We start from the raw sequence: 25,398 nt of genomic DNA, 5'->3' as shown, positions 1-25,398 counted from the left end.
TTTTTGAATTTTTGAAACTGATATATATATATTTTTTGTTTTGAATTTCGAATTTTCTTGTTGGAGAAGAAAAGTACAACAATTCCAACCTATGCTCGGATACCAGATGATACGATGTAGCCTAACGAAACAGACTATCTTCGTATGTTACGGATCTAGGAATGTTGTAAGCACGTTCCTGCAACAAGAAAACAGCAAGGAATTAAAGAAATAATCATGGTAAAATATGGGTAAAACAAAAGAACGAAAATGGAAGGAAAATGAAGTTGTTGGCGTTTAAAACAAAAAGAAATTCAATCGGTGAAGTTGAACGCGTCATGAAACGGCCAAGGCAGCAACTTGAGTGTTCAACAATGGCAAAAGTAATCGTTGGAATAGATTAACGTTAAACTCGAAAGAACTTGCACAATCTACTGAGCAAACCCGAATCGAATCTGTTCAACGTCAAAAGGACTTGGACCCTCTAGATAGCATCTAGGAACCCGAAGTATCAACAAAATTTGACACAACAAACTAAGTCTGAAATGCCAAGGAAAGTTCAATGAAGAACCGAAATTGAGAGAAATTTTCAAACGTAATTGTTTTCATAAATCATCTAACCTGAATACATCATTTTAATATGTATTTATAAGTACAAAAGAGGGGTGTTGAATGGAAATTCGTGGCTGTAATCAAAAGGGTTTAAAATAAGGAGTTATAACTCCTTTTGGCGTCATTTAATAACACCATACATTTAAATTTCAAACGACAACCTCCTTGTTCTTATCCTTGTATATTCGGCTACACATGCACACACACACTCTTGTGCACAAGCGGTCATGTGCTCCTCACATGTTTGGATGCCTCATGGGCTGCCACAAATGCATAGGACACTTGCCATTACATAGGACACGTTTCAGCTGCTTCTGGACTCGTCAGCTGGAGTTGAGCTGGTGGAGCTGAGTTTGAGCTAGCTAGAAATGTATTGAGCTGAAATGAGCTAGAAACAATCTTTCAGAACTATTTCGAGTGAGATGAGCTGCATGCACATATTTGAGCTTCAACCGAGGTAGAAATGATATCTTAAGTCATTGTCCATTACGTTTCCTTATGGTAACAAAACAAACATGCATTAAAGTAATGCAAACTTATTGAAAACTTATTAACAAGTCAAACATAATGCAAACTTATTCATTAAAACACAAACAACATCAAATCAATACCAAAACATACTTAAATACACACATAATACATAGTAGAACCTAAATACGTCACATATCAGCATGCAACATGTTATAAAGCCTATGTTCTAAGGCATGAACATGATCGAATAAATCTGGAATCGTAGCACAAGTAAGGAACAAGGCTTCCCTGAATTTCTTTGCCCTAGATCGAGTAATAGGTCCTAATGGTAAGACCTCCGGATCAGTTTGCTTTGTTGGTGTGAGCGTGCGCACATCAGTCGAGGTTATGGATATGGTTCCCATGGCAATAAAGGTTGAAAAGCAATTGAAACGAAAGGGAACCGTTCGAACTTACCCGGCGTCCTCTACGAACAAGTGGAATTAAGGAATGAGTAAAGCTCTTTTTCGACCCAAGGAACCTTCTGTTGCTGCTAAATCTAACCAAACGGTGAAGCTAGCAAAAACAAAGGTGAGATTATTCCTAATCATTCTCGTGATATAAAGTGTTTTAAATGTCAAGGTAGGGGTCACATTGCTAGCCAATGCCCCAACCGACGGGCGATGGTGGTGCGATCAAATGGCGAGATCGAATCTGAAGAAGAACAGGAGGAGGATCCTGAGATTCCAACGGAGGAAGGAGAAGAACTTCAGTTTTCCGTGGAAGGAGAAATACTCGTTGTTAAATAGATTTTGAATATTCAAAGCGTAGAGGAAGATCAACAATGAGAGAACATATTTCACACCCGTTGTCATATTCAAGATAAGGTATGTAGCGTGATAATCGATGGAGGAAGTTGCACCAATGTCGCGAGTACCTTGCTCGTTGAAAGATTCGGTTTAGTCACCACGAAGCATCCCAACCCTTATTGATACGCCCCGGCCTCGTGGATGATTCCGAGTCGTTTTTGTTGCCCGATCGTTCTAACGATGAAGTTTCGTTCGACTTGATTCAAAAGGTTATGTTTGTCCAACAAAGATGATAATGGTTCAATCAAGGTTAAAATGGCAATGGTATATAAGGTACTTCGGCTAAAAATGAAAGAAAATGTTTATTAAAAGGTTTGGAGTTTCGTTTTAAGGTAGAATGGATGGGAAGCTTAAAAACAAGAGTGAACCAACTTTAAGGGTTTAAGTTGACCCGATTCTTATATGTCTTTAAGGTGGATTAAGAATGATGTAAATAGGACCTCGACCCACTATCTAACGAAGATAGGAACCTCGGTATAGTCGAACGCCACACTTGGTTAAAAGTGATAAGTTCGGGTTGCAAAGGACAAAGGTTGACGCCACTAACTAGTAGATAAGCCAACTAAGTCTTTGGACGAAATTCAAGAGAAGAATCCTCTCTAAATTTTGACAGCAATTCGTTAAAGGTTCAAAAGGTTCTTTACAAATTGAATTTAACAACTATTTATAGACAAAGACTAGGCTAGCCGAATAGTCATATGAATGCCTAAAAATTAAGCAAATGAATTTCTTTAATGTGCTTAACTAAATTCGACTGAATGGAGCTCCAATGGTCATCTTCTAGAATGATCAATGGATTTGGAAACTTGGAGAAGTGCATGGCAGCAGCTAGGTTCGGTTAATGGTCTTGAACAAGCTCAATTAATTGGCAACCTTTGCTGAAAAGTGATCATCAATTAAAAGAGGTAATGAGCAGCCATCAAGGTGTGAAAACTCAGCTTTGAAGGATCTTGGAATGTGAACACATGGAACCGAATAGCCAAAATGAATCCAGCAATGTGAAAAGAATTAAAAGTCGGCTGAATGGTCAACTTGGGAGTAGAAAACAATAGCTTCTTTGGCCGAATGGACACCTAGGAAGCTTCAATCAGCAGCCAATTTAATTTGCCAAACATGCTGATACGATCTCGGTTTAGTAGTTGAACTCGAGTCATTTAGTTCCCGATCGTAAACGTAGAAGTGTATTAGAAAAGAAGAAGAGAAAATGTAATTAAGTTCAAAGAGGTAAGGTAGGTTCGTTCAAAGTAGGTTGTGGAATTTGGTTTAAGTCTAAATGGTATGATTAGGTTGGTTGAGTTCGGTTTAGGAATAATTCAAGAATGGTCTTTACTTTTGGTGCGATTTGGTATTCAGAAAATGGTACGAAATGGTATGGGATTTGGTACGAAATGGTAATGGTTCAAAAAGGTCAAGAAAGAACCAACACTAAAAAGAGTGTTAACCCGAAACTTATAGGACCTAAATGAATTGGAATTGGGGTGATAAGGACCTTGACCCAATACTTAAGAAAGTATGGACCAAAGGTATCAATGGTGAACGCCACACTCGGGTTGGGGAGTGATAAGTTCGAAAGAAAGACTCGGAAAGACGCCACTAGAAGCTAGATAAGTCTTACGGGTCTCGAACGAAATTTGAGAGAAAATGCCTCACAAATTTGGTAGCAATTCGTTACTTAAAATGTCGAAAAGTCCTTTACAAATTGAATTTAACAACAAAGTCCTTTGAACCCATTTTGCCTACCTTTCACTTATAAAACATTCAAACTCCATCTATCTACAAATTTGAACAAGCTTCTCGTCGACGATCGGGCATCTTAAGTGAACCCGACTCAATCAACTGGGCCGGATCGCATCAACGAGCACTCGAAGTCAATTTGAAATAGGTACGTAAAAAAAAAGAGTTCGAAAAAAAAATTCAAAATCGAAAAAAAAATCAAAAAAAATTGAAAAGAAAAAAAAATTGCATACGGTCTAGGTGCGGACGAAAAGAACGTGAAAGATCCGTAAAAAAAAAAGAGTCTGGAGACACTTCAACAAAAAAATTTTCAAAATCACATTCTACACCCTTTTATATCCTTCTTAGTGAAATTTCACTCTATTAAAAAAAAAATTTAGTGTTTCGAGTTTGTAAGTTCGATACCTATTTCTACTCATCTTCTTTTCTTCTACGCCACACTTATCCTAAAAGCCTTTCTTATTTCTTTTAGCCTACCCATAACCTAACATCGATCCTTTGTTAAACCTTTTGAAGCCGACCCACTGGACTAAGAGTAAGTCACTACGAGTCGCTTACGAAATCACGAGAGGAAAGTGAGTGGTAAAAGGCACGAGAGTTACATCAAGTTAAAAGCCGAAATTGAGTGAAACACGAGTGGAGTGTTTATTCTTCTTGTGAGAGATTTTGTGAGGTTTTTGCTGTGAGGTTTTTATTTACATGTCTCAAAGTCCTGAACGAAATATGGCGGAAGGAGGTGGAAGGCAACCAATCCGAAACATTGCGCCTGGAGGAGGTGGAGTGCCGGATTTGGCTCAACAAGCCTTGTTACGAGAAATCCAACGCATGATCCGAGGTGAGTTAGAATCCGTTAACGAACGATTGGATCGAGTTGAATTGGGGTATCAACGAGAGCGTACACCCCAAGGGCCGCAAAGAAGGTGAGACCAATTGGAAATCAATCAAGACGACCTATATGATCCGAATGAAGCCGAAAGTGATCAAGGATCAAACATAAGTGAAGGACGAAGAGGTCAACGGAACCGAGGTAATCGAAATCAAAGACACATGGATGACGACTTAAGAAACATTAAACTATCCATTCCATCCTTTCAAGGAAAATCTGATCCGGAAGCCTACTTGGAATGGGAGAAGAAGATCAAATTGGTTTTTGATTGTCATAATTATTCCGAGATGAAAAAGGTGAAGTTGGCGGCCATAGAATTCTCCGATTACGCTATGATATGGTGGGATCAACTCACTACGAGCCGAAGAAAGAATGGGGAACGGCCAATATCCATTTGGGCCGAGATGAAGGCCGTGATGAGACGACGTTTCATTCCCTCCTACTACCATCGGGAACTCTATCAAAAGCTTCAAAATCTCACTCAAGGTTCCAAGAGTGTTGAGGATTATTTCAAAGAGATGGAGATCGCAATGATCCGAGCCGATGTCCAAGAAGATCGCGAAGCAACGATGGCACGATTCCTTGCTGGTCTCAACCGAGATATCGCTAACATTGTGGAACTCCAACATTATGTTGAGATAGTGGACATGGTACACATGGCCATTAAGGTGGAGAAGCAACTCAAGCGAAAGAGTACCACTCAAGTTTTCCTACTCAAGCACAACTAGATGGGGCAAAGTTCGAGTAAAACTAATCCACCAAGCCGTGCCAAAGAGCCAATGTTGCCTACCAAAGCAAACAAACCTATGGGCGATACGAGCAAAGGTAAGGCAACCGATTCATTTGCTAATCGTTCAAGAGATATTAAGTGTTTTAAGTGCCTTGGAAGGGGCCGTATTGCAAGTCAATGTCCCAACCGCAACGTCATGGTGGTTCGTGCAAATGGAGAAATCGAATCGGAGGAGGAAGAACTTGAAGACGAACCCGAAATCGTTTCTGACAATGATGAAGAAGTTGAACACGCTCTTGATGGAGAACTCCTCGTTGTTAAAAGAAGTCTAAGCATCCAAAGCATCGATGATGAACAACAACGAGAGAACATCTTCCATACTCGTTGTCAAGTACAAAGAAAGCTATGTAGCGTCATCATCGATGGAGGAAGTTGTATGAACGTGGCGAGCACTCTCATGGTGGAAAAATTAAATCTACCGACCACCAAGCATCCAACCCCGTACAAACTTCAATGGCTCAACGATGGAGGAGAGTTAAAAGTGACAAAGCAAGTTCTAGTCTCCTTTTCCATTGGGAAATATTCTGATGAAGTGCTATGCGATGTTATTCCAATGCACGCGGGTCACTTGTTATTGGGCCGTCCATTGCAATTCGATCGTCGAGTCATGCACGATGGTTACTCAAATCGATATTCTTTCAAACATCTGGGAAGAAATGTAACCTTAGCCCCATTGACGCCAAAGCAAGTTTACGAGGATCAATTAAAGCTGAAAAATTCCGTAGATCAAATGAGAGAAAAAGAAAAGAGCGAAAATACAAAAGAAAAGAAAAATGAAAAAAAGAAGAAAATTCAAAAAAAGAGAATGAAAAAAAAATGAGAAAAGCAAAAGATGAAAAAGAAAAAGTGATTGAAAAATTGAATGTCTTTGCAAAAGCAAGTGATGTTCGAAAAGCATTTTTGGCAAGACAATCCTTGTACTTATGTGTAAGGAAAATTTGTTTAATGCTAACGACTTATCCGGAGATCCCCCTTCTTCTGTTTTGTCTCTCTTGCAGGATTTCAAAGACGTTTTTCCAGATGAAGTGCCAAGTGGCTTGCCACCACTTCGTGGGATCGAGCACCAAATCGATTTTGTGCCTGGAGCCGTTATTCCAAACCGACCAGCATACCGAACCAATCCTGAAGAGACCAAAGAGCTTCAACATCAAGTTAACAAACTCATGGAAAAGGGCTACATTCGAGAAAGCCTTAGTCCATGTGCCGTACCGGTTTTGTTGGTGCCTAAGAAGGACGGAACTTGGCGCATGTGTGTCGATTGTCGCGCCGTAAATAAAATAACTATTAAGTATAGGCATCCCATACCGCGCTTGGATGACATGCTCGATGAGTTAAGTGGTGCAAAGTTGTTCTCAAAAATTGATCTCAAAAGCGGATACCACCAGATTCATATGCGAGAAGGTGACGAGTGGAAAACCGCTTTTAAAACGAAACATGGTTTGTATGAATGGTTGGTAATGCCATTCGGCTTAACCAACGCCCCTAGCACTTTTATGAGACTTATGAACTATGTTTTACGAAATTTCATTGGTAAGTTTTGCGTTGTGTATTTCGATGATATCCTCATTTATAGCAAATCGATGGATGAGCATGTAATTCATTTGCGAGCTGTTTTGGAAGTTCTTAGAAAAGAGACTTTGTATGCTAATCTTAAAAAGTGTACATTTTGTTCTGACAAAGTTATCTTTTTAGGTTTTGTGGTTAGCTCGGAGGGCCTCGAAGTAGATAGCGAAAAGATTAAGGCAATTCAAGAATGGCCGAGACCGACGAGCATAAGCCAAGTGCGAAGCTTCCATGGCCTAGCAAGTTTCTATAGGCGATTTGTACCCAACTTTAGCACGTTGGCTGCACCGTTGACAAGCACTATCAAGAAGAATTTGACTTTTCATTGGGGCGAAGAGCAAGAAAATTCTTTTAATATTATTAAAGATTGTCTTACTAAAGCTCCGTTGTTAGCATTGCCTAATTTTTCTAAAACATTTGAAATTGAGTGTGATGCCTCAGGTGTTGGAATAGGTGCCGTGTTAACTCAAGACGGGAGGCCGATCGCTTACTTTAGTGAAAAGTTGAATGGTGCCGTGCTAAACTACCCCGTTTATGACAAGGAGATGTATGCACTTATCCGCGCTCTCTAGACTTGGCAACACTATTTGTGGCCGAAGGAGTTCGTGATCCATTCGGATCATGAAGCGTTAAAGCACATTAAAGGACAACACAAATTAAACAAACGCCATGCTAAGTGGGTAGAGTATTTGGAGTCATTTCCCTATGTCATTAAGTATAAAAAGGGTAAGGAAAATATCGTAGCTGATGCTCTTTCAAGAAGGTATACCCTTTTGTCGTATTTGGACTCTAAACTGCTTGGTTTTGCATTGTTAAAAGATTTATATCCTGCTGATGATGATTTTGGAGAAATATTTGTTGCTTGTGAAAGTGTTGCTATTGATAAGTTTTATAGGAGCGACGGATTCCTTTTTAGAGAAGGAAAATTATGTGTGCCGCGGAGTTCCATACGAGACCTATTAGTACATGAGGCGCATAGCGGAGGCCTTATGGGCCATTTTGGCGTTGGAAAAACCTTAGCAACCCTCCAAGAGCATTTTTATTGGCCGAAAATGAAAAGGGACGTTGAGCGTGTGTGTGCTGATGTGTGGCGTGCAAGAAGGCCAAATCCAAGATTAAGCCAGACGGGTTGTATCGCGCTCCCTATACCCGACGGACCTTGGGAGGACATTTCCATGGATTTTGTCCTTGGATTGCCTAGGACTAAAACGGGGAAGGACTCTATTTTTGTTGTTGTTGATCGCTTTTCCAAAATGTCTCATTTTATTTCTTGTTCAAAAACTGATGATGCCATTCACATTGCTAATCTTTTCTTTAAGGAAATTGTTCGTTTGCATGGCATCCCGAGGACGATTATTTCTGATCGAGATGCGAAGTTTTTGAGCCATTTTTGGAGATCGCTTTGGGGAAAGCTCGGAACTAAGTTGTTGTTTTCAACCACTTGCCACCCCCAAACAGATGGACAAACGGAAGTGGTCAACCGAGTGCTATCAACTTTGTTACGAGCCATCATACGAAAAAATCTTAAGTCGTGGGAGGAGTGTTTGCCGCATATAGAATTTGCGTATAATCGATCCGTTAACTCCTTTAGATTTAGTATCTTTACCTAACGATCAACTTATTCATGCAGATGCTAAAAAGAAGGCCGAGTATGTAAAGGAGTTACATCGAAAAGTTCGAGCCAACATTGAAGCAAGAACCGAAAGTTATGCTAGGAAAGCGAACAAGGGTCGTAAAGAATTATCTTGAACACGGTGATTGGGTTTGGGTTCACATGAGAAAGGAACGTTTTCCCGCCCAACGAAGGTCAAAGCTACTACCGCGTGGTGATGGCCCTTTTCAAGTCTTGGAACGAATCAACGAGAATTCTTATCGACTTGATCTACCAGGTGAGTATAACATAAGTGCAAGTTTTAATGTCTCTGACTTATCCCCTTTTGATGCAGATTCCGATTTGAGGGCAAATCGCTTTGAAGAGGGGGAGGATGATACAGCCACGCCTCAAGTCCAACCTAGCTCGAGCAAGGAGCCTTTGGAGCTGCCTCAAGGTCCAATCACCCGATCACGAGCTAAACAATTCAAGGAGGCTGTTTCGGCCTTAGTAGATCAAGTTTGGGGCGAGACTTTGGTTGGACGCATTGATGAAGCTTGGACAAACTCGATGAGCCTTCCTTGCACTTTGTTACGAGCTGAATTAAGCTCCACTTCAGCTCATTAAATTCGAACCAGCTCAAAATTAGCTCAAAATAACTTAGTCAATAATATAGTAGCTGAAATAATTAATTGAGTTAGTTAAATTAGTTATTTACAAGCTTAATTAATTTTCGTTATTAAATTGGTCTTAAATCTGGTCAAACTTAATTATGCATGATATTTTAGTTATTATGACATGTTATTAATTTTGTCTTAATTTATACAGCTTATAAATATGTTTTTAAGCTTGTTTTTAATATGTTAACTTTATTACTTGTTTTAATTATGTCCTAAGGCTGCGAATTTAATGTGCAGCATTTTAGTGTTAATTTAATGTGTCTAAACATGATTTTGAATTATTTGATGAATGTTGCTGTAGGTACATCATCCATGAACGTTTTTGGAGCATGAAAGGTATTAAAAGAGGGTACATGAAGGGGACGGCACATGCATGAATGGGAGAATGAAGTTGGCTGCTGTTTGAAGTCTCCTAAGTGACCATTCAGCCGAATTTATTACTTACACACTGTTGAATACATCATGGCTGTTCGGATCAAGGTGTTCACATTCAAAGACTCTTCAAAACTTGGTTTTCACACTCAAAGTGACTACTCAACATCTTCTTAATTGCTGGTAATTTTTCAGCAATAGTTGCCAATTAAATGAGCTCCTTTAAGCACATCAACCGAATGTAGCTGCTGCCATTTACTCCCTCAAGCTCCAAGTTCAATTGTCCATCTAGAAGGTGACCATTGGAGCTCCAAGTTCAGCCGAATCTAGCTAGCCCATTTAAGTAATTCATTTGCTTAATTTTTAAGGAATTTAAGTGACCATTCGGCTAGCCTAGTGGATTATTATAAATAGCTGAATTTTCACTTTGTAAGGGACTTTTTGACATTTTAAGTAACGAATTGCTGCCAAATTTGTGAGGCATTTTCTCTCAAATTTCGTTCGAGACCCGTAAGACTTATCTAGCTTCTAGTGGCGTCTTTCCGAGTCTTTCTTTCAAACTTATCACTCCCCAACCCGAGTGTGGCATTCACCTTTGATACCTTTGGTTCATACTTTACTAAGTATTGGGTCAAGGTCCTTATCCACCATTTCCAACTCAATTTGGTCCTATAAGTTTCGGGTCAACACTCTTCTTTAGTGTTGGTTCACTCTTGACCTTTTTGAACCATTAACATTTCGTACCAAATCGTATTACCATTTCGAACCAAATCACCTTACCAATTCGTACCAAATCGTATTACCATTTTGAACCAAACCACATTACCATTTCGTAACAAACCCAAAACCAAACTCGACCAAATTCAAACCAATTCTTTCTCATCTAAACCAAAAACCATACCAACTTTGTTCATCCGACTTGCTTTCTTTGAACCCAATTCTCTTTACTTTCTCTTGAATCGATTTATTCAAACATACTTTTTCGTTTACGATCGGGAACTAAATGACTCGGATTCAACTACTAAACCGAGATCGTATCAAGTGTGATGCCTCAGGTGTTGGAATAGGTGCCGTGTTGACTCAAGACGGGAGACCGATCGCTTACTTTAGTGAAAAGTTGAATGGTGCTGTGCTAAACTACCCCGTTTATGACAAGGAGATGTATGCACTTATCCGTGCTCTCGAGACTTGGCAACATTATTTGTGGCCAAAGGAGTTCGTGATCCATTCGGATCATGAAGCGTTAAAGCACATTAAAGGACAACACAAATTAAACAAACGTCATGCTAAGTGGGTGGAGTATTTGGAGTCATTTCCCTATGTCATTAAATATAAAAAGGGTAAGGAAAATATCGTAGCTGACGCTCTTTCAAGAAGGTATACCCTTTTGTCGTATTTGGATTCTAAACTGCTTGGTTTTGCATTGTTAAAAGATTTATATCCTGCTGATGATGATTTTGGAGAAATATTTGTTGCTTGTGAAAGTGTTGCTATTGATAAGTTTTATAGGAGCGACGGATTTCTTTTTAGAGAAGGAAAATTATGTGTGCTGCGGAGTTCCGTACGAGACCTATTAGTACATGAGGCGCATAGCGGAGGCCTTATGGGCCATTTCGGCGTTGGAAAAACATTAGCAACCCTCCAAGAGCATTTTTATTGGCCGAAAATGAAAAGGGACGTCGAACGAGTGGGTGTGCGATGTGTGACATGCAAGAAGGCCAAATCCAAGATTAAGCCGCACGGGTTGTATACGCCACTCCCTATACTGATATGAGCTCGCCCATGAAGATAGGTGCCGAATCCATGGAGTTGCCTTTGGGGCCAATTACTCGAGCACGTGCCAAGAAGTTCCAAGATGCTGTAGCAAGCTATATTGCTCGATTGTGGAGTGATGGGTTGATTGCCCATAAAATGCCCAGCTCAACTAGCTTGATTCGCACCATCCTACAAGCTGATTTTAGCTCGTGTCAGCTTAATTCAGCTCAATTCGGCACTTAATTAGTTCAAGGAGCTGATTATATTTATTTTGAATAAATTTAATTAGTTGTGTTAGTTAGAATTAGCTCAAAATCATTTAATTAAATAAATGTGTCTTAATCGGACATTCTTAATTCAGCATATTAAATATGTTTTATATTAATACATGCCTTTAATATGTCCATATTAAGTCATAAATTAAATGTGTTTAGTTTAATTACAAAGTTTTAATGTGTCTTGACTTAGACAAATTTATTAGTGGTCGCTAGTTAATTTGTCTTAGTTAAATTAATGTGCAGATTTTTAATATGTCCAGCTGATGATTTCATGAGTATTAAACTTGTCTTAACCACATTTATTTGATGTTTTTCAGCTAGCTTAATGGCAAAGGAAGCTCATAAAGAAGGAGCATGTATTTGGGCACATGCATGGACGGCATTTAAAGTGCAGCTACCTTGTGTTTCCAGCTGATTTTTTGTGTAGCTCAATGGACTTCAAGCTGATATTTTGAGCTTCTCCAAGGGTCAATTTCGTGGAGAGCAATGGCCAAAAGGTGCTTCATAAATTCCAGCAACTAATTCACTTGGTGGCTACTCATATTCGGCCAAAGAAGCATAATTCTTGAAGCTGTCCATTTCTCTTCTCCATAGCAGCAATTAAGCTATTTTAAAACATTAGTTGAATGTGAATTATCATCCTTAAAGGGGCCAGCCGAATCATCTCTTCTAGAAGGTTATTATTCAGATTTTTTTTGTTGTTTATGAATGCATCTAGGAAATTGCTAGGAAGTTTCCTAAAGAAGCTTAAGGCTTAAGAATCTGATTAGACTATTCGCTACCTTAGTCCATCCTATAAATAGGCCATGTAATTCACATTTTGAGGTTAATGAACAATTTTATAGCTTTGCTAAATTGTGAGGTTGTTTTCAACTCTCGTTATTCTCCAAGGACTAGTGAGACTTATCAATATCTTTGTGGCATCAAACTTGTCTTTGTTTATATTCGAACTTATCACTTTAATCCCAAAAGTGTGGCGTTCGATTCATACTGAGGTTCCTATCATATTTTGATAGTGGGTCAAAGTCTTTAATCCATTTCACAAACCTTCCATCAACACCTTACCATTCTAAGCATTCTCCTAAGTTACGGGTTAACACACTTCATTGTGTTAGTTCAGCTTTGAATCCTTAGCCACATTGCATTCTCTGACTTTTGTTTCATTTCCTAAATCAACCAAACTCATTTTAGCCTTAATCATCTTTTCTTTCTAGCCTACTTTGTAAAGCTTTCAAATTACTCTTAATTCACGATCGGGCAATTTCTACGACTCAAATCATTAACGAGGAGAGAGCGTATCATATACCCGACGCACCTTGGGAGGACATCTCTATGGATTTTGTCCTTGGATTGCCTAGGACTAAGACGGGGAAGGACTCTATTTTTGTTGTTGTTGATCGCTTCTCAAAAATGTCTCATTTTATTTCTTGCTCAAAAACTGATGATGCCATTCACATTGCTAATCTTTTCTTTATGGAAATTGTTCGTTTGCATGGCATACCGAGGACGATTGTTTCTGATCAAGACGCGAAGTTTTTGAGTCACTTTTGGAGGTCATTGTGGGGAAAGCTCAGAACTAAGCTGCTGTTTTCAACCACTTGCCACCCCCAAACAGATGGCCAAACGGAAGTGGTCAACCGAGTGCTATCAACTTTGTTAAGAGCCATCATACGGAAAAATCTCAAGTCGTGGGAGGAGTGTTTACCGCATATAGAATTTGCGTACAATCGATCCGTTCATTCGGCAACCAAACATTCTCGTTTTGAAATCGTTTATGGATTCAACCCGTTAACTCCTTTGGATTTAGCATCTTTACCTAACGATCAACTTATTCATGCAGATGCTAAAAAGAAGGCCGAGTATGTAAAGGAGTTACATCGAAAAGTTCGAGCCAACATTGAAGCAAGGACCGAGAGTTATGCTAGGAAAGTGAATAAGGGTCGTAAAAGAATTATCTTTGAACCTGGTGATTGGGTTTGGGTTCACATGAAAGGAACACTTTCCATAACGAGATCAAAGCTATTACTGCGTGGTGACGGACCTTTCCAAGTTTTGGAACGAATTAACGAAAATTCTTATCGGCTTGATCTACCAGGTGAGTATAACATAAGTGCAAGTTTTAATGTCTCTGACTTATCCCCTTTTGATGCAGATTCCGATTTGAGGGCAAATCGCTTTGAAGAGGGGGAGGATGATACGGCCACGCCTCAAGTCCAATCTAGCTCGAGCAATGAGCCTTTGGAGCTGCCTCAAGGTCCCATTACCCGATCACGAGCCAAACAATTCAAGGAGGCTGTTTCGGCTTTAATTAACAAAGTTTGGGGCGAGACTTTGGTTGGGCACATCGAAGAAGCTTGGACCAACTCGAAGAACACTCCATGCATTTTACTACGAGCTGAATTAACTTCCAATTTAGCTCAATGAGCTCAAATCAGCTCAATTTAGCTCAAAACTTGCAAATTCAGCTCAAATAATTTTTGCTATTTAATTTGTCTCAAATCTGGTCGGATTTAATTATGCATGATTAGTTGTGTTTTTCTTACATGTTATTAAGTCAAATTAATTTCCTACAGCTTATAAATTTGTCTTAATACATGTTTTTAATTTGTCTTGTTCAAACCGAATTAATTAGGCTTAGTTTAATTAATTGTGTCTTGTTTTAATTATATGGATTAATGTTGTGCAATTATGTTTCTAATATGATTCAGCTGAATAATGATTAACTAAATTCATTTGTTCATGTTGTGTAGGTTAGCCGAATGTGGATGGAAGCATTTAAGCTAGGTGCATGAACCATAGGTTCAATGAATATGGCGTTACATGCATGAAGAATGTTCAGCTGATTTTAAATGATTCAAGAACCAGCATAATGTCGTTCACACATGAAGTTCACACTCTTGGCTGTTCGGTTCATAATGTTCACACTCAAGGACTCTTCAAAGCTGACTTTTCACACCTATTTTGGCTATTCACGTTCACCTTTATTGCTGGTCACTTTTCAGCCAAAAGATCCAACTTAAATGAGCCTATTTATGCTCATTGCTCGAACCTAGCTCATCCATGCACCATCCAAGTTGTTCAAGGTTCAATTATCCATCTAGAAGCTGACCATTGGAGCTCCCATTCAGCCGAATCTGATCAGCTCAATTAATTGGTTCATTTTGCTTAATTCTTAAGGGTTGTATGTGACTATTCGTCTAGTTTAATTGCTACCTATAAATAGCTGAAAACTTCACTTTGTAAAGGACTTTTGACATTTTAAGTAACGAATTGCTGCCAAATTTGTGAGGCATTTTCTCTCAAATTTCGTTCGAGACCCGTAAGACTTATCTAGCTTCTAGTGGCGTCTTTCCTATCACTCCCTAAACCTGAGTGTGGCGTTCACCTTTGATACCTTTGGTTCATACTTTACTAAGTATTGGGTCAAGGTCCTTATCCACCATTTCCAACTCAATTTGGTCCTATAAGTTTCGGGTCGACACTCTTTTTAGTGTTGGTTCTTTCTTGACCTTTTTGAACCATTACCATTTCGTACCAAATCGCACCAAAACTAAAGACCATTCTTGAATTATTCCTAAACCAAATTCCACAACCTACTTTGAACGAACCTACCTTACCTCTTTGAACTTAATTACATTTTCTCTTCTTCTTTTCTAATACACTTCTACGTTTACAATCGGGAACTAAACGACTCAGGTTCAACTACTAAACCGAGATCGTATCATTAACACACTTATATTGTGTTGGTTCAACTTGAATACTTGGATTTCATTCACATATCTACCTCAATACATTCCATCACCCCTTTTTGAACTAATTCAAGCTTTTATCTCTTGTTTCTTAACCTATTTTCGACAAACCTTAATATTACTCCAATTCACGATCGGGCACAACAACGACTCGGATTCAACTACTAAACCGGGGTCGCATCATTTGGTATCAGAGCTAGCTGAATCGGAGTAAGAATCGTCGTTTTCGGTATTACGAGTTGTAAAAAAAATTTGAAAAAAAAATTTGAAAAAAAATTCGAAAAAAAAGTTTGTATTCAATTTACTTTTCCTTTTTGTATTTAGTATTGAAGAAAAAAAAGAAAAAAATTCGGAATTAAAAAAAAAAAGAAAAAAATCGAAATTGAAAAAAAAAGAGTGATTGAAATTCATTTTGAGTTTGTAAAAGCATTGCTTGTTACCTGAAGGACCATATCTATATAGCCACACTTAACCATTTCTATTTTGTTTGATAGCCTACCATTTCCGACATCATTACCCACCAAACCAAATCAATTTTGTAAGCCGACGCCAAACGGTATTGATTCATCGACTTAGTTTGCGAAGAACTTTGAGAGGCGAAATATCGAGTGGAAAAAGGCAAGAGTGATTGGTGTGAGTTCATTCGAGAGAAGAAAAGCCAAAAGCGAGCGTAAACACGAGTGGAGTGAAAATTTTCTTTCTGAGTGACTTGCGAGGTTTTGTGGTGAGGTATCTAATTTTCTGTTATTATTATTATTATTTTAACATTTCTTCTTTTATTGTATAATCATGTCTCGAGAAGAATTTTCCGAAATAGAATTCCAATATTTGATGCAAGAGATGCATAGAATGGTGAAATCAAAATTTGATAAGTTGCATGATAGATTGGATCGAGTGGAGGAAAGATTCCGACGGAAGCCAAATTCACCGAATCAAGAGACGGAGACAAGATCATTTCGAAAGCACACATTCCATGATTATTCGAGAAGAGATGAACGAGTTTCTTATGCATCGAGATATTTTCCCACGGAAGGTATTCACAAAGAGATGATCGTGACTTGCACGATGAATCTGCCATTTCTTTCGAACGAGAAGCTTGTCGTTATGATTCTTATAAGTTATCATCTTCTTGTAATGGAAGAACAAGACAAAAAGAAAATAGAAGAAAAGAAAGACAAGAGATGTTGATGCAAGAAAATGAACGAATCTTGAATGAAATTGAGAGAAGAAAAAAAGAAAAAGAAATAAAAGAAAAAGAAAAAGAAATAAAAGAAAAAGAAAATGAGAGTGAGAAAAAGAAAAAAGAATTTGAGATTGAGATTGAGATTGATATTGAGAAAAAAATTGAAAAGGAAAAAGATGTTGAAAAAGAAATGAGAGAAAAGGAAGATGGTGAGCGAGAATAAGAAAAAGAGAGGAAAATTTTAACTAACCCTCGAGATGTTTATTTTTGTTCTGTTCCTTCTTTTAGGTTTCGACAAATTCTATGACGAATATCAACTTCAATATCTTCCTGACGAGCGACGTTTTTGCCTGACCGAAAAAGGTAAGGATGAAGTTGAAATTGAACCACATGAGCCCGAAGGTAAGATAGGTAAGGAACACCTAGCACTTGAATTTCCATTATCTTCCTTGAATGTGGATAAACATAATGTCAACTTCATCTTTGTAAAAGCTCCATGCCAAAAAGTGGTTGATTTTCCTTCATCGATTAGTGTTTTAATCTCAAATGGTGGTGAGACGAGCTTTCCCAAAACAAATTTTTGCGTTGACAAGTTTGGTTTAATGAACTCTTTGCTACTCTTTGGCATAAATAATCAAAATCAAAATTTTAAACCTAGAATCTGTTTTAGTACATTTGTTGGGAAATTCAAGCATGACCAATTGTGTGCAAACAATTTCTATTGTTTTGACGCTTGGTTGTTCAATAAGGAAACGAGGTATGATAAATTTGATTTCAATTCAATCCTTAGTCTATTTCTGTGGTTATACCTGAAGTACGTATTTCATTTCGACAAGGTTAATTCCACCAAGGAGCTTCGATTGCATTACAAGTCCAAGGAGAGAAGATTTGTGATGATCGACGAAGGTAAAAATGTGATACGATCTCGGTTTAGTAGTTGAACCCGAGTCATTTATTTCCCGATCGTAAACGAAGAAGTATATTAGACAAGAAGAAGAAAGAATATATTTGTGTTCAAAGAAGTAAAATAAGTTCGATCAAAATAAGATGTGGATTTGGCTTAAGTCAAATGGTATGATTAGTATGGTCGAATTTGGTTTAGGAATAAACAAGAAATGGTATTTGGTTTAGGTACGATTTGGTATTTAGGAATTGGTACGAAATGGTATGGAAGTTGGTACGAAAATGGTATGGTATTTGGTACGAATTGGTAATGGTTCAAAAGGTCAAGAGTGAACCAACACTAAAGAAGAGTCTTGACCAAACTTATAGGACCAAATTGAGTTGGAAATGGTGGATAAGGACCTTGACCCAATACTTAGTAAAGTATGAACCAAAGGTATCAAAGGTGAACGCCACACTCGGGTTTAGGGAGTGATAAGTTCGAAAGAAAGACTCGGAAGACGCCACTAGAAGCTAGATAAGTCTTACGGGTCTCGAACGAAATTTGAGAGAAAATGCCTCACAAATTTGGCAGCAATTGTTACTTAAAATGTCAAAAGTCCTTTACAAAGTAAAATTCAGCTATTTATAATAATCTCCTAAGCTAGCCGAATGGTCTCTTTCAATCCTTAAGGAGTAAGCAAATGAACCACTTGAATGTGCTAGCTAGATTCGGCTGAACTTGACAAGCTTCTAGAACTCCCATTGAACCTTGGTCACTTTGAATGGTGCATGAAGGAGTTAGATTCGGCCAATGTACATAAATAAGCTTATTTAAGTTGTGTCTTTTCTTTGAAAAGTGACCACCATTAAGAGGATTTGAATGGCCAAATGAAGTGTGAACACTCGGTTTCAAAGAGTCCTTGTGTGTGAACATTCCAAACCGAAAAGCCAAGAGTGTGAACTTCATGTGTGAACGGCAATATGCTGGTTCTTGAATCATTTAAAATCAGCTGAACATTCCTCATGCATGTAACGCCACATTCATTGAACCTATGATGCATGCACCTAGCTTAAATGCTTCCATCCACATTCGCCAACCTACAAAACATGAACAAATGAATTTAGTTGATCATTATTCAGCTGAATCATATTAAAACGAAATTTAGACAACATTAATCCAAATAATTAAAACAAAACTCAATTAATTAAACTAAGTCTAATTAATTCGGTTTGGACAAGACACATTAAAACATGTATTAAGACTTATATATAAGTGTGGGAAATTAATTTGACTTAATAACATGTAGGAAAAACACAATTAATCATGCATAATTAAATCCGACCAGATTTGAGACAAATTAAATAGCAAAAATTATTTGAGCTGAATTTGCAAGTTTTGAGCTAAATTGAGCTGATTTGAGCTCATTGAGCTAAATTGGAAGTTAATTCAGCTCGTAGTAAAATGCATGGAGTGTTCTTCGAGTTGGTCCAAGCTTCTTCGATGTGCCCAACCAAAGTCTCGCCCCAAACTTTGTTAACTAAAGCTGAAACAGCCTCCTTGAATTGTTTGGCTCGTGATCGGGTGATGGGACCTTGAGGCAGCTCCAAAGGCTCCTTGCTTGAGCTAGATTGGACTTGAGGCATGGCCGTATCAAAATGATCCTTGTTTTTCCATTCTTCGAGGTGAACAAGGTATGACTCATGAGAACTTTAAAATCTTTCTGCCCTATTCGGTTGGAAATAAACATCTTTTTGAAGAATTGGTTTTTGCAAAGTATTTCAATCGTGAAGTGTTTAATTGTTCAGCTTTATTTGAAAGTGATTTATCTATTTTGATTGATGCTGATAATGCGAATTTGGAAGAACCCATCGTTCAATTTCCATTGCCAAGTTTTATTGTGCGAGATTTCCATTCATTTGTTTGTGATGAAAGGATTACGCTGATGGTGTCTTCATTTCATTTGAAATATGTTGGTAAGACTATTATTGTTGATAAATTTGTTGGTGAATCAATAGGCAAACGTCCACTACAAGTTTCAATCGAACAAGAGCATGAATCCAATGGTTTTTTTTATTTACCTGATAATGTAGAAAATGTGTGGTCGTTGAATTGCTGTGAAAGCTTACTATGTTTGAACGAAGAAATTTGGAAAAGATTGAAGGCAAATGAACGTTTTAACATACCTAATTTTGTGAGCCTATCCATTCCATGCTATCATAAAGGGCTGTATAAGGATAAACTTTTTATGAGGGACAAGAAGCTCGACTTGAGGAAAAGTCGCTTCGAAGAAGGGGGGATGATACGACCCCGCCCCGGAAACATTTTTGATTCAGCTCATTCGAGCTCAATTCAGCTCATTGAGCTCGTTATTAGCTCACTAGCTCATTTAATTTAATTTGCTGGAATAAATTAATTAGTTGAGTTAGTTATTTTAGCTTAAATAATTACTAAGTATTTAATTAAGAAATTTGGACATTTTAAATATGTTTTATTTGTTTTAATGCATGCTTTAATTTGTCTTAAGCCTATTTAAATGTGTTCTATTTAGTACAGCTTTTAATGTGTCCGGACGGATTTAATGTCGTTGTTTAATGTGTCTTTAGTGCTTTAAAGTGCGAATTTAATATGTCTAATTGTTGACTTAATTCACCAATTAATGAACCACTTTAATGTGTCTTGTGGTGCCGAATTTAATGTTAACTTAATTCATGTCCAAATTAATTAATATGGCTAATTAATTTGTCTTGGTTCAAGCATGAGATTAATTATGTTCAAAAGGGGGCTGCCGAAATTAATGTGCATGCATTATTTGACTGAATTTATTTTGTGTCTGCAGGTCATTGAATTCGGCTAACTTAATGGCAAAGGAAACATGCATTTAAGGAGATGTTCCCATGCATGGAACGGCAGCAAAGACATGAATTAAATGAGATGTTCCCATGCATGGACGGCATTAATGAAAGCATGCTAGGGGGGACGTTATCGAACAAAGATTAAAGTCGGTATTGCTTGAATCTGCACAAAGAAAGAGTCGTTGTTTGGGAATTTCAAGTGACCATTCGGCCAAAGCATGTTTGTTGCTTAATTAACCAAGGCTGACGTTTCATACTCCCAAGAAGCATTTAGGAGCTGTTTTGTGTGCCCCAAAACGTCAATAAAAATGGTCAAGCTGTTCAACTCACAAGGAGGCTTCATTAAGGTGCATTCAACTTCATTGGTCAAACCAAGACCCTTTTCACTCAACCATCACCTCCTTAATTCAAGGCTATTAGAAGACATCAAAAGGCTGCCTTTGACGTCTCCAAAGCTAGGAATCTTCAAGGAAGCTTCAAGGGACGTTCTAGGAAGCTACATGAAATTTTCAATTCATTTGTTTTGAAAATAAGCTGACTTTTTAGCTGCTCAAGTGTCCATTCGGCTACCTTAGGACTTTAGCTATAAATAGCTTGCTTTGTGTTTGTTTTAAGGTTAGACAATATACTTTTGAATTATATATGAATTCTGATTACTTTGTGAGTTTATTTTCAACTCTCATTGTTCTCCAAAGACTCGTCTGACTTATCAAGCAACCCTTGTGGCGTCAACCCGTCTTCTATTCCGAACTTATCACTTTGCACCCAAAGTGTGGCGTTCAAATTATACCGAGGTTCCTATCATCTTTGATAGCGGGTCGAAGGTTCTATTTTATTCATTTTCCATCCATACACCATTTAGCCTATCTAAGTATTCCTATAAGTGCCGGGTTAACACACTTATATTGTGTTGGTTCAACTTGAATACTTGGATTTCATTCACATATCTACCTCAATACATTCCATCACCCCTTTTTGAACTAGTTCAAGCTTTTATCTCTTGTTTCTTAACCTATTTTCGACAAACCTTAATATTACTCCAATTCACGATCGGGCACAACAACGACTCGGGTTCAACTACTAAACCGGGGTCGCATCAAATTTGGTGATGTATTTCCTGATGAAGTGCCGAACGGGTTACCTCCCATTCGAGGCATTGAACATCAAATTGACTTCGTGCCAGGTGCGGTAATTCCAAACCGACTGGAATATAGGAGTAATCCTGAAGAAACGAAGGAATTGGAGAAGCAAGTAGCCGAGCTCATGGAGAAGGGTTATATTCATGAGAGTTTAAGTCCATGCGCGGTTCGGGTCCTTTTGGTACCTAAGAAAGATGGATCATGGCGAATGTGCATTGATCCGCCGCAATCAACAAAATCACCGTCAAAGATAGACACCCTATTCCCCGCCTTAACGATATGTTCAACGAACTTAGTGGAGCTCAACTCTTTTCAAAGATAGACTTAAAGAGTGGCTATCATCAAATACGAATGCGAGAAGGAGATGAGTGGAAGACCGTGTTCAAAACTAAGTATGGTCTAATAGAATGGTTGGTAATGCCATTCGGTCTTACGAATGCTCCAAGCACTTTTATCGTTTAATGAATCATGTTTTACATGCTTTTATTGGGAAATTTTGTGTTGTGTACTTTGACGATATTTTGATTTATAGTAGAAATTTGAGGACCACATTCAACACCTACGCGATACTTGAAGTGTTGTGGAAAGAGGTACTTTTACTAATTTAAAGAAATTTTCTTTCTGCATTAATGAAGTTGTCTTTTAGGTTTTGTTGTAAGCGCTCGTGTTTTGGAAGTTGACCAAGAGAAGGTCAAGGCGATCAACGAGTGGCGCATCCAACTAGCATCGACCAAGTGAGGAGTTTTCACGGGTTAGCAAGTTTCTACCAAGGTTTGTGCCTAATTTTAGTTCTTTAGCATCACCTTTGACAGGTATAATCAAGAAAAACTCTCCCTTCATTTGGACTAATGATCAAGAGAATACTTTCATTAAAATTAAAGAGTGTCTTACTAACGCTCCCTTGTTGTCCTTACCTAATTTTAACATGACATTTGAGATTGAATGTGATGCTTGGCATTGGCATTGGCTATTGTTTTAATGCAAGATGGAAGGCCTGCTATGTACTTTAGTGAAAAGCTCAACGGAGTCACATTGAATTATCCAACGTATGACAAGGAATTGTATGCGTTGATCCGAGATCTCGAAACGTGGCAACACTATCTATGGCCGTAGGAATTTGTAATTCATTCGGATCACGAGGCCCTAAAGCACCTCAAAGGACAAATGAAGCTCAATAAACGTCATGCCAAGTGGGTGGAATATTTGGAGTCATTTCCATACGTGATAAAGTACAAAAAGGGAAAGGAAAATGTTGTAGCGGATGCTTTATTGCGAAGGTATGCATTGTTTTTGATCGTGACACGAAGTTTCTAAGCCATTTTTGGAGGACGTTGTGGGGAAAATTGGGCACCAAGCTGCTATTTTCGACGACATGCCACCCCCAAATGGATGGCCAAACCGAGGTAGTTAATCACGTGTTGTCTACTTTACTTCGAGCAGTCCTACGAAAGAATTTAAAGATGTGGGAAGAATGTCTACCTCATGTGGAATTCGCATACAACCAGACTGTTCATTCTGCAACAAAGTTTTCTCCTTTTGAGGTAGTATACTTAACCCCATTACTCCTCTTGATTTGGTTCCTATGCCTTCTAAATAACTGGTGCATGTAGATGGCAAAAAGAAGGCCGAACTCGTTAAACAATTGCACAAAGATGTTAAGGATAATATTGAGAGGAGAACCGAACAATATGTTCGAGGAGCAAATAAAGGGTGCAAGCGAGTCGTATTCAAACCCGGTGACTGGGTTTGGATTCACATGCGCAAAGAACGGTTTCCCGAACAAAGGAAATCCAAGCTTCAACCAAGGGGTGATGGTCCTTTCCAAGTATTGGAACGGATCAATGACAACGTTTACAAAATCGACTTACCAGGTGAGTATGGAGTGAGCGCAAGTTTTAACGTTGCTAATCTCTCTCCTTTTGATGTAGGTGACGATTCGAGGACGAATCGCCTTGAAGAGAGGGGGGATGATGTGAGCTCGATCATCAACCCTAATGATGAATCCATGGAGCTTCCATCAGGGCCAATCACCCGAGCCCGTGCCAAGAGGTTTCAAGAAGTTGTAGGAAGCTACATTGCTCGAGTTTGGATCAATGGAATCGCTGAATACCAAGTGACCAGCTCAAGTAGCTCGATGTGCAATTTTCTACAAGCTGACTTAGCTTGTGCTAGCTCAAGGGAGCTCAAATAGTCATTTAGTTAGATCATTGAGCTAGATTGTAGTTTCTTTAATTATTGCATCATAGTTGCTGAATAAAGTTATTAATTAAGTTAGTTAATTAGTTAAGTTATAGTTTAATTAATTAATTGGTCTAAATTTTGGACATGTTAAATTCGATTTTTAATTTGTTGTTAAGTTGTCTTAATTTAATATAAGTTTTTAATGTTGATACGCCCCGGCCTCGGTGATGAGAGTCGAGTCGTTGATGTGCCCGATCGTTAAAATTAAGGAGTATGAGTTGAGGTTTTCAAGTCGGGTTGAAAAGAACAAATTGGCTGGAAACAAGAAAATATTTAAGTGATTAAAGAATGGATAGGGTAGGTTCGATTTTAAGGCTGAAGAAAGAACCGATATTATATGCAATATCGACCCAAATCTTACGTTAGCTTGAAATGATGAAAAATTGTTAATCGTGACCCAATATCTATGAAAGATAAGAACCAACGATATAGGATTGAACGGCACACTTTAGTAAAGTGATAAGTTCGAAATTGACAGGATTGACGCCACAAGAATGTCTTGATAAGCCAATGGAGTCAAGAGAGAACAAAGGGAGTTGAAATACTCACCAATTGAACAAAAGTTCATAATTGATCAAAGTCTCAAAATTTGTAACCTTCAAATGATTACAAAACAACAATTTATAGGTGGATATGTTCCAGCCGAATGGACTCAAAGCAATCAGCTTAATTACACTTAATTGAACTCAAATGGTCGTTGAAATAACCAAAAGTCATTTGGAAGCTTCTATGCATAGGTGACACCAATGGGCAGTTGTTTAGTCTTCCAATTCAGCTAATAATTGCACTAATGAGCTGAAATGATTTTGTTCAATGTTTGTTTAGTGAAAACATTATGAGCGTGCTTTAATTCCTCCTTGGGCAACTAAATAAGCAGCAGCCAAATTAATGGTAGTTTAAGCACACGAATAGCCCAAGTGTGTGAACACTTGATCTCCAACAGCCTCCAAGTGTGGATGAACGAAAATGAATAGCTCTCATGGTGTGAAAATGTTTTGAGAGATAAATGGTCTTGTGTGAACAACTCTTTGTCCATTGCTCTTCACGAACACCACTTGGAGAAGCTAAAAACTCATCATGGATTTTTAATTTAGCTCATGGTCCATTGAGCTTTACTTAATAGTCACATGAGGAAAAGGAATCATCAACTCTCTTCATGGCCAATCCATGCATGTACCGAAAGCAATTTAATTCAGCAACTTAATTCATATTAGGACACATTTAAATTGATGACAACAAGACACATTAAATCTGCTCATTAATTCATTTGGACTAAGAAACATTAAAATGATGTAATAAGTGAATAAATTCATGTCATGTGCTAACTAAGACATATTAAAAACATGTAATTAATTTGCCTAATCTAAGACACATTAAAACAAATAATAACTTAGACACAAATTTAATTCAACAATAGCTAAGACAAATTAATTAGAATATGAAATTAATTTGTCTCCACTTTAGACACAATTTAATCACTTCTAATTAAAAAGTCCTAATTAAAATGCAATTTAATTATTTAAGCTGAATAAACTAATTTGCATTTATTTTATTCCAGCAACTAAAATTATAAAACACAAAGTAAGCTCAAACAAGCAAATGAGCTCAATGAGCTGGAAACGGGCTGAATTGAGCTCAACGAGCTAAGATTAGGCTTCATTTTGCACTTGGGCCCCTCAGGCTTTAGCCACTCTCGATGACATCGAGTTGTGTTGAAACATGATGCGACCAGGTTCGCATCATTCCCTCCCTCTTGAAGACGATTTGTCCTCAAATCGGGCCACTTGCT

The 25,398-nt window shown here is 38.1% G+C and overlaps 1 pseudogene; it reads left to right on the top strand.

Annotated features, from left to right (window-relative positions):
• Nucleotides 1-4,367: 4,367 nt before the first annotated feature.
• Nucleotides 4,368-23,559, top strand: LOC128043015 (uncharacterized; annotated as a pseudogene).
• The last annotated feature ends 1,839 nt before the right edge of the window (nucleotides 23,560-25,398 follow it).

Source organism: Gossypium raimondii, chromosome 8 (genome assembly GCF_025698545.1).
Source record: "Gossypium raimondii isolate GPD5lz chromosome 8, ASM2569854v1, whole genome shotgun sequence".
NCBI classification, from domain to species: Eukaryota; Viridiplantae; Streptophyta; class Magnoliopsida; order Malvales; family Malvaceae; genus Gossypium; species Gossypium raimondii.
Note: the sequence above shows the minus strand (reverse complement) of the source record. Positions and strands in the feature narration are given on the sequence as shown.